Raw genomic sequence first — 10,529 nt, 5'->3', positions numbered from 1 at the left:
AGACAGGAGCCAATGTGATATTTGTTGCAGAACTGCTGTGACTTGCTCGACCATTGCTGTCTTAAATCTCATCAGCATACAAACTATTTTGGGACATCAGTGAGCTGGGTTTGTCACATGAAAACCACAGTCCAGTTTCCTGCAAAGAAAGACATTAATAATCTGCAATAATGTCATTGCATAATAGGTCATTGCTTGTTACAGCAATAAATGGGTATGATTACCTTTAATTTAAGAGAAGTTATGGTATCTTACGGATTTGGGCATGGCTTGTGACTGAAGAAGGGTCACAAATATTCCCTGCTCTTATTTAGTGCAGCTATCATCCAAATCTTCCTAAAAATCCTGCTGTTAGTGCAGCTATCATCCAAATCTTCCTAAAAATCCTGCTGCTGCATGCCGGGTCTGGGTAGGCTCGTGATCACTGCTTTCCAAACTGCCTGCAGCAACACGCCTGCCCGTGCTGTGCCAGGTATCTCTCTGCCTCCTGGACCACAGAGGCCTGGCCACAAAACTGCGCACACAGCACTGTACATGCTTTGTGCCTTCCTGGCTCCATCCAGACCCACTGCGTGGAGCTAATAACCCCCCTGTACGGACCTGGTACCAAAACACTCTTCGTCCATCTCAGTCTTATCTGCACAGAAAGGGGTTAGCAGGGTTGGAGCATAAAAGACCCAGTGCCATGAGCCAATTGTTTCCTGGAACTCAGTGTTTTCCATGTGGCTGCTCTGATTTTCATGGCATGTGGGACACGGGACCTTGTGGGATGCTCAAAACCTAAGCAATACCCCAGAGATCCCTCGCTTTGCAGCACAGATAGTCTCCCACCTTTTCATTCCTGCAGTCTCATTGTGCTTGTAGCTCTGCAAATGACTCATTCAGACATTCAGGTCCATGTGCTTTATGTTGCTTCAGTGCTGAACAACGTGTGTCGCAGATCAGAAACTGGGGAGAGCGGAGGACGACTCATGAAGCACAGCGAGGAGCCATGATTTCCCCACACTCCCCCCAGTAAAATACAGAAAAGGGATATGGTGTGTTTGGACCTAGAGAAAAGATGAATTTTTCCCTTTCCTCCTGGCCTGTTTTAGGCAGGAGGAGTTCATTAATATCTTAAGCATTCAGCTTTCCTGGAAACAAACTGTACTTTCTTGATATTTGTGCAAAACTGTTAGCAGTGTGGGCGTTCACGCTGTGATTGTGTTTCAGAGGATAAGCCTCCTAGGCTGATCCAAGCAGAGATACCACTCCAGTCTACAGCAATACCTACCATCACCTTCCCTTCAGTTCATGTGGGAGGATGAACCTTCCTAGCCAAGCTAATGGTGGTTTCCCCTTATTCTCAAAAGCTTCTACAAACAGCCACGTTTCTGCAACAAATGCCTTTCAGCATTATATCCTTTTAGGTTTTTATCATCCTGCCCTATTTCTGCTGTATTTATGCTTGTCAGACTGCAGATGTAAAAGCTGCAATACTGCACTGTGTCTCACAGATTAAATTTGGTTTGTAATTCATCGTTCAGGTCGGAGGAAGAGAGCATGGAAAAAGCACTCTGTCTTATTTCATATGCTACTTGCTTTGGGATTCAGGAAGGTGGGATACAAATAACACCTTCCCAACACAATTAGCAGCAACTAATTCAAAACTGGTTTTTTTTCCTTACAGGGAAAAGCCAAAAGCTCTCAAAGGTGTTGCAGTATTTAAAGCGTAATCCAGCAAACCAGCTCAGGGCAGTTCACCTCTAGAGTGGTTATTCAATCTTTCTTCTATAAAACTGATGATTCAGAGGTCAAGATCATTTCAAGGATGAGCACTGCCCAGATCCCAGAAGCCGGTGCAGACCTACGTACAGTAGCAAGTTGTTTGGTTCCTACAGCTTGCACCGCACCCACGGTTAATGAGTAATTGATAGAGATCTGCAGCATGGGTCTAGCTGGAGTCTGCCTGCTCTCACAGGCACAGCAAACTTGGAGCCTTGGCTGTATTGTATAGCTTGTTATTTGATGAATTTAGTGGAAAGGCCAAACAATGCTACAATAAAAAAGCTGGGAATGTGTCTGGATGAGCATTAAGAGGCCAAGATGCATCCTAGCTGTACCACTCTGGCTTTGGGAGTTACCTCCTTTCAGCTGTGTGTTACCCATCATCTGCAGATGTGCAGTAGTGGCTTTGGTTAGTCTGCAGCACTAAGCATGTGGGGAGAAACTCCTCTAACTCCTCTCCAAGAGCAGTCCAGGACTGTCCTCAACCCAGAGTATAAGGTGAGGTCAACAGCCTCATCAGAGTGGTGTGCTCAGTTCAGGCTGCTTTTCTGTTTTGGGCTAGCCAAGCAGCCATGGCCAGAGCCACGTGAACACAAGCTGTGCCAGGGGAACTGGTTTAAACCTTACAAAACCTGGAGTTGGTGGCCAGGGCATGATGCAGCATGACCTTCCCATCGGCTCCCAGGGACATGGTCACAGCCTGCTGCCAGGAAAGGGCACACTGTCCACTCCTCTTTTGCTTCTGCGAAAACAAAGCTGTGGGCTCACCAAGGTGAAGGTGTCACTGCTTCCATCTGTGCAGAAAAAGCAGAGCCAGGCACAGCAGCAAGGTCACTCAGCTGGCCTGTATTTGGATATGGTTTTTCTACAGCTGGTTGCTCATGTGGCTGTGCAGGGTCCATTTTATGGGCGCCATCAAGACATGCCACGGAGAAATGGTGTGTGGATGCAGCTGTGACTGCCCTGTGTAAGCATGCAGAATGGTCCTTCCTGCTGCTCTCCCTGCCAGCACAATGCTGCCACTCCTCCAAGCATCTCATGGTACCTGAGGTGCACATCAGGCATGGACAAGCAGCACCTCTTTATCTTCCAGCAGATGATGAGCTTGCCAGTAGATGTGTCTTCCCTCCCAGTCCCCTAAACCCTTCCTACTTCCTACATTCATTGTGGAGTGGCCCTGTCAGCATCCATCCAAGGTCTTGAACATCCAACACCTTCCTCTGCTGCTCTCTCCTACCCTAGGACACAGTTTATGGGTGCCATTTCTTCTCTCACCACCTGCTCCCATTCTCTGCTGAGATGCATGTTGGAGATAGCTCTACCAGTCATTACGCACCTCACGTCTGCGCCAGCCACGCTCCTGGGAAGAGGGGATGTTCCCCTGGTGTCTGACACAGGGTCCACAGAGAAGGCAACGCTGCAGGGACTGCCACTACTGCTGGAGCCAAGGTCTCTGTTTCCCCACGTGTTACCAAGCCCTTGGGCTTTTCCATAGTTCATCCTTTGCCTTCCAGCCTAGCACGTGCCACCAGGGAACTCCCAGGCTGCATTTGCCTCTGTGCTCCCAAGTGTCCCTCGAGGGTGCACGGGAAGGATCAGCCAGTCTCAGTGAGCACAGAGCAAGCAGCCTGCTGGGACAGAAGCTTTCTGTCCCATTGGAAACACCACAAGCAGCATGAACAAAAAGGGCTTCAAAAAAAGGAGAAAAATAATTAAAAATATGGGAGCCCCTGGTGGTGGCTGGAATCCCATGTGGCAGAGAAAAGGTTGGCAGTAATGCCGATTTTGGAGCTCGCCAGCGTGATCAGCCAGTTTTACAAGAAAATGAGGACAACCAAGGTCAGAGAGCGTTGGGCCTCTGGGACTGTCACTGTGCCGCTGAAAACTGGGAAAAAGGGGAAGCTGCAAGTCAAACACAGCTCTGTCCTTGCTGCTGCAGCTGGGGCTGGGGCTCTCTTGGGTCCCAGAATGGCCAGGACCCAGAGGCCAGCCCTTTAAGAGGAGGCTGAGGGGGTGACCTTATTGCTCTCTACGACTACCTGAAAGGAGGAGAGGAGGGTGCTGGCCTCTTCTCCCAAGTGACAGGGGACAGGACAAGGGGGAATGGCCTCAAGCTCTGCCAGGGGAGGTTCAGACTAGATATCAGAAAGAAATTTTCCACAGAAAGGGTCATCAGGCACTGGAACAGGCTGCCCAGGGAGGTGGTTGAGTCACCTTCCCTGGAGGTGTTTAAAATACAGGTAGATGAGGTGCTCAGGGACATCGTTTAGTTGCAGATAGGAACGGTTGGACTCGATGATCCAAGTGGTTTTTTCCAACCTGGTGATTCTATGATTGTACTGCACACAGGGGTGGTGGAGGTGAGACACTGTCTTTTTGGAGACTCCTGCTTATGATTGCAGGGGAAGGCAAGCAGCTCTGTGTCCACACAGCAAGGGGATGGCAACTCAAGGCAGCAGTGAGTAATAAGCAGGGCTTGGGGAGACTTGCTCTGTTCTGTTGCTGGGGGAGAAAACAGCAGAGATGGTTGTCTCCTACTTTCTCCCCCAGGAATGGCAGGGGTGTTTTCCTGGCAGCTCCTGAGACAGCCCCTCTGCCTACACCTTGTATGCTGAGCTAATTGCCTTTGCTTCCTTGGGAAGGAAAGGTACCTGAGCACCAGCAGCCATGCTGCAAATGCCACCAGAACACCCAGGTGGCTGTGTCCTTGGGAACCCCACACTCCCCTCTGTGCATTGTTAATCCCAGCCACCCCCTGCAGGACTCTGTGTGGGACCTGCACAGGGAATAGTGGGTGAGCACATGTCCTGGGATATTCTTAGCCCCTGAGTGATGGACTAGAGCCACAGTGCAAGGAGAATGGGTCTCAGACTGGGTGCTCATGGCACTCACTCATTGCATCAACTGGTGGGACCATGGGGACTGCCATTGTGGGACACCAAAAAGTTTGGGACAAAGCCTGGGTTAGCCAAGGTGAAACTTGCAGGAAGATGTACTCCAAAACAAAACACTGATCAGCCTGAAACCTCGAGGCTGTTTGTTAAAGCTACAGAAATCCCCAAACAGGAAAGCGTACAACTGGAGCAGGTTTGCTTTGCCAAACAGCCAAGTCACATGCCTGTCCCATGCTCGGCAGACAGGGGAGAGTCCTCCAGCTGTTTCTGAGCCACTAATAGGAAAAGCCCCATGTGTAATCATGGCTTAGTCAGGTCAACCGGAAAGTAAGCTCTCCAGCTGCTGTGTGATGCTCTCCATCATGCCACAGGAGGAGGGGAACGTTCCCAGACGGGTCTTAAGGAGTGGGAGGAAGCTCTCAGGTCTGCAGCCTGGTTAACACAAATCAGAGCCCCACAACACTTAAAGTAACAACCGCAGCCTAATACTGATAACCAAAGAATGCCCCAACCCCCAGACCCACCATGCCCTCTTCCCAGGATTAGGAGTGCAGCTCATGGGAGCTGGGGCATGTAAAGACTGGAAGCATCAGGACCACATCCTCCAGCGTGCAGTTACAGGATGGGAACAGGGTGACAGAGCTCGGTTCCTGGTGTGATCACCAGGCTTGTTCTGTGACCACAAATGTATCACATGTCCAGCTCATGGCTCAATTCCTCCTCCAAAAAAACACATGACTGCTGGAAACTGTGTGACAAAGGCAAAAGGAGAGTTGCTGTATGAAAAGCAGAGCAAGGTCTCAAACCATTGCTGTGCAAAAGATCCTTCCCACCAGTGAGCAGCATCTGGCTTCCTCCTAAAGACAGAAGGCTGAACAAGTTTGAACTAATGGAAAACACTCTGTTCAGACTCAGCTCCTTGTTGGAGTGAGGCACATGTAGCATCAATCACCAGCTGCTCCTGCTTAGAAAATACAGCAGCTCTTCATGTGGGTGGGAAAAATGAGCTCAAGCATTGCACGGCTTTGTGAATCCTATTGCTGCCTCCTCTGCCTTTAAAAAAGCCAAGGTCTGGTCTCTGCAGTGCACTTGGTATGGCTACAGTCTGATATGAATTTCCACTTTCAATGTTGGTTTGTCACTTTTCTATTTCCTCAGTATGTTTGCAAGTGGCTTGCACAGAGGAACACAAAGAAATGGTTTAAAACACATTTTACTGCAGGCGTTTATCAGATCACACTCTGATGTCCCACGATTGCAGACGGAGATACGATTTAGATCAAGTTTCTAGCTGAACACCTGCATCACCTGTAGGTAACAGTAGGTCTGGGTGATGTCTCTGTGCAGAGATGATCCCTCTGCCATCCAGCTGTGGCGAGGGACAGTTGAGCCCTGCCTATGCATTTATTGCTGCATGCTCTGGACTCCCTTCTTGCATTAGCACTGAGGTACTACAGCCATGGTGTCTCTGAGCTTACCTTTGCCCTGATTTGCAGTTCATGCCATTGCAGACACCCTTTCAAAGTCCAAGCCAGGTCTTTGCACATGCCTCTGCCCAAGAGGTTGGTTGTGTATCTGCACTTTGCAGAGATCAGAGCTGCCTGTTTATCTCCAAGGGCCAAGGATCAAAGTTGGGTCTTATGATCCTGCTAAGAGTGTTTATTCCCATATATAGTATTGGCACTGCAGCCATGCCTGGAGTCCCTCTTTGGAAGTGGTGGCCCTTTGATGGGGACAGACAGCCCCACAGGCACCCCAGCCCAGCTCTGACAGTGGCATCAAGCCTCGTTGGGTCAGGAGCTGTCTGACAAACAAGGAGGGGCCATATTCCTGCCTCATGGAGCTAATAGTTTCATTTTATCTCGGGTGACTGCATCAAGTAAGAAACAAGTTTGATAGCTACAAGATGGCAGGAAAAGACTTTATGATTGGTGGTGTCACCAGTGCTGCAGACTGTGGTTGACTGCAAAAGGATGAAAAGAAAATAAAACATCTGTTAGGGCACCCAAGCCAGCACTTGAAGGAGAGCGCTACAGACAAGTGGAGGCTGGGAAGCTGCTCCCAGAGACAAGGTATCTCAACTGCCGGTGCCTAATGCTCCCACTGATGTGACAGAAAAGTGTTGGGAGCACTGTGATGACTTCTTCAGTATATCTTAGGTACAGATGCTCATCGCATGGCTTAACACATTGCATTGCAGCATTATTAATTGTTGTGACTTGAAAGAAACAGAAAAAGGAACCTCTAATCCAACAGACTTAATTTTTTTCTGGTTTCCAGAATATTACCTTTTCTTTGGTATCTCTTACAGCTGGAGCCAGCACATCTATGCTACTAGGAAAAAAAGGTCATTAATCTGCTGCTTCCTTCTGTTTTCTGCAACCATGTGCATATTACAGCTTGAAAAACATCTCTGACAAATTAAAAGCAGTGTTGGAATCAATCCATGGGAAACATAAGTTCAGTAACCAGATCTGTAGTGTACAACATCTGTCAAGATAATGTGATCTCTCACCAGCTTTGATGTGATGGAAGAGGCTGCTGAGTTCACCCGAGGAAGTCTCTCTGTTTATTAATTAATCTTAAGGCAGCCCCAACTCATAGCTTTTATAAAATGAAACTCTGGGTTCACAGGCAATATAACAGATCCTTGAAATCACACAGGTACCAAAATGTCACTCACTTCCCAGCCTTCCTTGGAAATGTAAAGCCCCTTGAGCTGAGAGCTCTGAGGAATGTGCATTTCCTTTGGAGGACCAGGCTCGCAGAGGAGGAAGGGTTAAAGGAAATGTGCACTATCCTCTAAACAGGGTCCTTGCAGGAAAGGCAGTGATCAGAGTACAGATAGTTGTGCCGTGATCAAAGCTCCCCCTCGCTTCTGGCAGATCACGCAGTGGGAAGCAGGGCTGCCTCCTTCCTGAAATGATGCATCTGGCAGCGGCAGCACAGAGAAGGCAGAGGGTTGGACATCTTCAGCATCTCCCCCAGGCAGGGCTGGGATGGCCCCGGGGAGAGGTTGCTGCAAGAGCCTGTTTTTTCTCTCCTGTGCAAGATGAGGGATGAGGAATAACCCTGCCTTCTGCCTTCACAAAGGACAGGGGAGCCATCCATCTCCTGCTGGTGGCTGCTCTGGATCGGTGGCAGAAGGACCCCAGGTGGGAGGGAGCAGAGAGATGGATTGGAGCCAGCTAGGGAGCTCTCAACATGAGTCTCTGGGTCATAAAGTGTCCAGCCATCCTTCTCCTGGGTATTTTTCCATGGCTGTTTTGAGCTGGAAAATTCCCTCCTTTCCCCTGGCAGCCCTGGCTTGGCATGGGCTCCCTTCTCCTAATGCAGGTGACAGCATGTCCTGTCCCCGTAACCCTCGGCAGCATAGCACTTCCTTGCCCATCCCCACAGCCCCAAGGTTGCAGTGGGCCAGCCCAGGGATCCCTTCCTACCAGACGCTGTTTAGTAGTGAAGAGCCTCTCTGGGTTACCCTTACATACCTGTTTGGGAAGGGCTGATCCTAGTTTCTTCTGCTACAGGAATCCACATGGATCACAGCTGGAAAAGGGTTAGCTGAGAAAACAGAAGGCAGCACTGCTACCTCCCTCCTGTTCACCATGGACTAGGGAAAAAAAGGACCTGCTCATGGGCTGCTGCATCGTTTGACATGGCTCAGTCCAGAACCAAACAGAAGCACAAAGCTGGGCTGAGCTCTGGACTAACCCAGGCTTTGAAGGCCAGGGACCCAGGGGAAGGAGGTGTTACCAGGGTAACACTGGTGCAAAAAGTTGTACGTGAATAAAGAACATAGAAACAGCAGGGGAAGCATTAGATCGCAGACGCACGGGACTAGCTCAGGGAGAAAGATCTCCTGGGTGCTCATGCGCAGGTCCCTGCATGGCTGAGAGTGATGGTTCCCCTGATGCTCCAGCACTGTCCGCAATGGGACTAAAAGAGTTTCTGGGGTCAACCAGGGTGGCTGCCAGCAGCTGCCATCCCCGAGGCTGGAGCACATGCCAAGCCCAGATGGCTGCTGACTCATTTCCCACCTCTGAGCAGGGTGTCCTTGGTGAGCTGACTGAGGAGCCTGTGCCTGTCATGCCTAAAGCCTCCTCAGTCTCTGAGATTGACCAGAGAGATGAATCAGCAAAGGATGGAGCCAGAGTGGAAGCAGTGGAAGCAGAAAAACACCACATCCAAAACCCTGCACCTGCACCACAGTTACCTGGGTGACACCACAGCCATTAGCTGGATGTAAGTACCACGGCTCTGTGCCTCCTCAGGAGAGTTGCTGGTGATGGATGTTGCAAGCAGTGTCCTGGAAGGTGGAGCAGAGTATCCCATCACACAGGCTTCATCCAAGACCCATATAAGGAGCCTGGAAGTAGCTGTTGCTTGCTGAGGTCACGAGGAGAGACCAAAACCATCACAAGGGGAAGAAACTGGAGCAAATCACATAAAAGGCTGGAAACTCAGGTAAAACCTAAGGTAATACAGCCTACAGCCCAGTCTGTGTCTGCAAAGGGAAAGCTTGGGACCAGGAGAAGCCCCAGGAAATAAGTAAATTAAAGAGTTTACTCTGGAACTTAGCAGTGCTTTCCCTGCCTCTCCTCTCATTTCAGGTTCCTGAGCTTCAGGCAGGGCTGGTCAGTGGCAAACAGACTGTCACCTGAATGTCCTTCTCCAGACACTGGGGCGCTTCTGCTGTCCTCTACCCCTCCAAGGAGATCTGTACCACACATGGGGAACTCGCTCAGCCCAGCACACCTGAGTGATACCCAGCAGCACGGGATGAGCATCTGCCAGCACCACCGCCCTGCTCTTCTCCGCTCACCACAAACTCTTTGCAATGGGACTCCCCCCACCCCCATCTCTGTATTCAGGCAGCTGGGGAGGTGCTGGTGCAGCAGCAGGAAAGCTGGGGAGGGGCTCTCGATCAGGGAGGGCAGGGATCATAGAATCATAGAATCATAGAATAACCAGGTTGGAAGAGACCCACTGGATCATCGAGTCCAACCATTCCTATCAAACACTAAACCATGTCCCTTAGCACCTTGTCCACCCATCCCTTAAACCCCTCCAGGGAAGGTGACTCAACCCCCTCCCTGGGCAGCCTCTGCCAGTGCCCACTGACCCTTTCTGTGAAGAATTTTTATTCCTAATGTTCAGCCTAAATCTCCCCTGGCGGAGCTTGAGGCCATTCCCTCTTGTCCTGTTCCCTGTTACCTGGGAGAAGAGGCCAGCTCCCTCCTCTCCACAACCTCCTTTCAGGTAGTTATAGAGAGAACTGGGGACAGGACGAGGGGGACTGTTTTAAGCTAAAAGAGGGGAGACTGAGATGAGATCTTAGAGAGAAATGTTTTGCCGTGAGGGTGGGGAGGAGGCCCTGGCACAGGTTGCCCAGGGAAGCTGTGGCTCCCGCACCCCTGGAGGTGTTCAAGGCCAGTCTGGATGGCGCTCGGATCCCTGGTCCAGCGGGAGGTGTCCCTGCCCTGGGGGTGGCGCCGGGGGGGCTCTGGGGTCCCTCACGCCCCTCTGGCCGCCCCTCACGCCCGAGAGGTGGCGCCACCGAACCTCGCGCCCTGGCCGCGCCCACAAGATGGCGGCGGCCGCGCCCACAAGATGGCGGCGGCCGCGCCCACAAGATGGCGGCGGCCGCGCCCACAAGATGGCGGCGGCCGCGCCCACAAGATGGCGGCGGCCGCGCCCACAAGATGGCGGCGGCCGCGCCCACAAGATGGCGGCGGCCGCGCCCACAAGATGGCGGCGGCCGCGCCCACAAGATGGCGGCGGCCGCGCCCACAAGATGGCGGCGGCCGCGCCCACAAGATGGCGGCGGCCGCGCCGGAAGCGTCGGCGCGCGGGAGGCGCCCAAGATGG

The sequence above is a fragment of the Phaenicophaeus curvirostris genome, chromosome 10, assembly GCF_032191515.1.
Source record: "Phaenicophaeus curvirostris isolate KB17595 chromosome 10, BPBGC_Pcur_1.0, whole genome shotgun sequence".
Taxonomy (NCBI): domain Eukaryota; kingdom Metazoa; phylum Chordata; class Aves; order Cuculiformes; family Cuculidae; genus Phaenicophaeus; species Phaenicophaeus curvirostris.
This window is presented reverse-complemented; position numbering follows the sequence as displayed.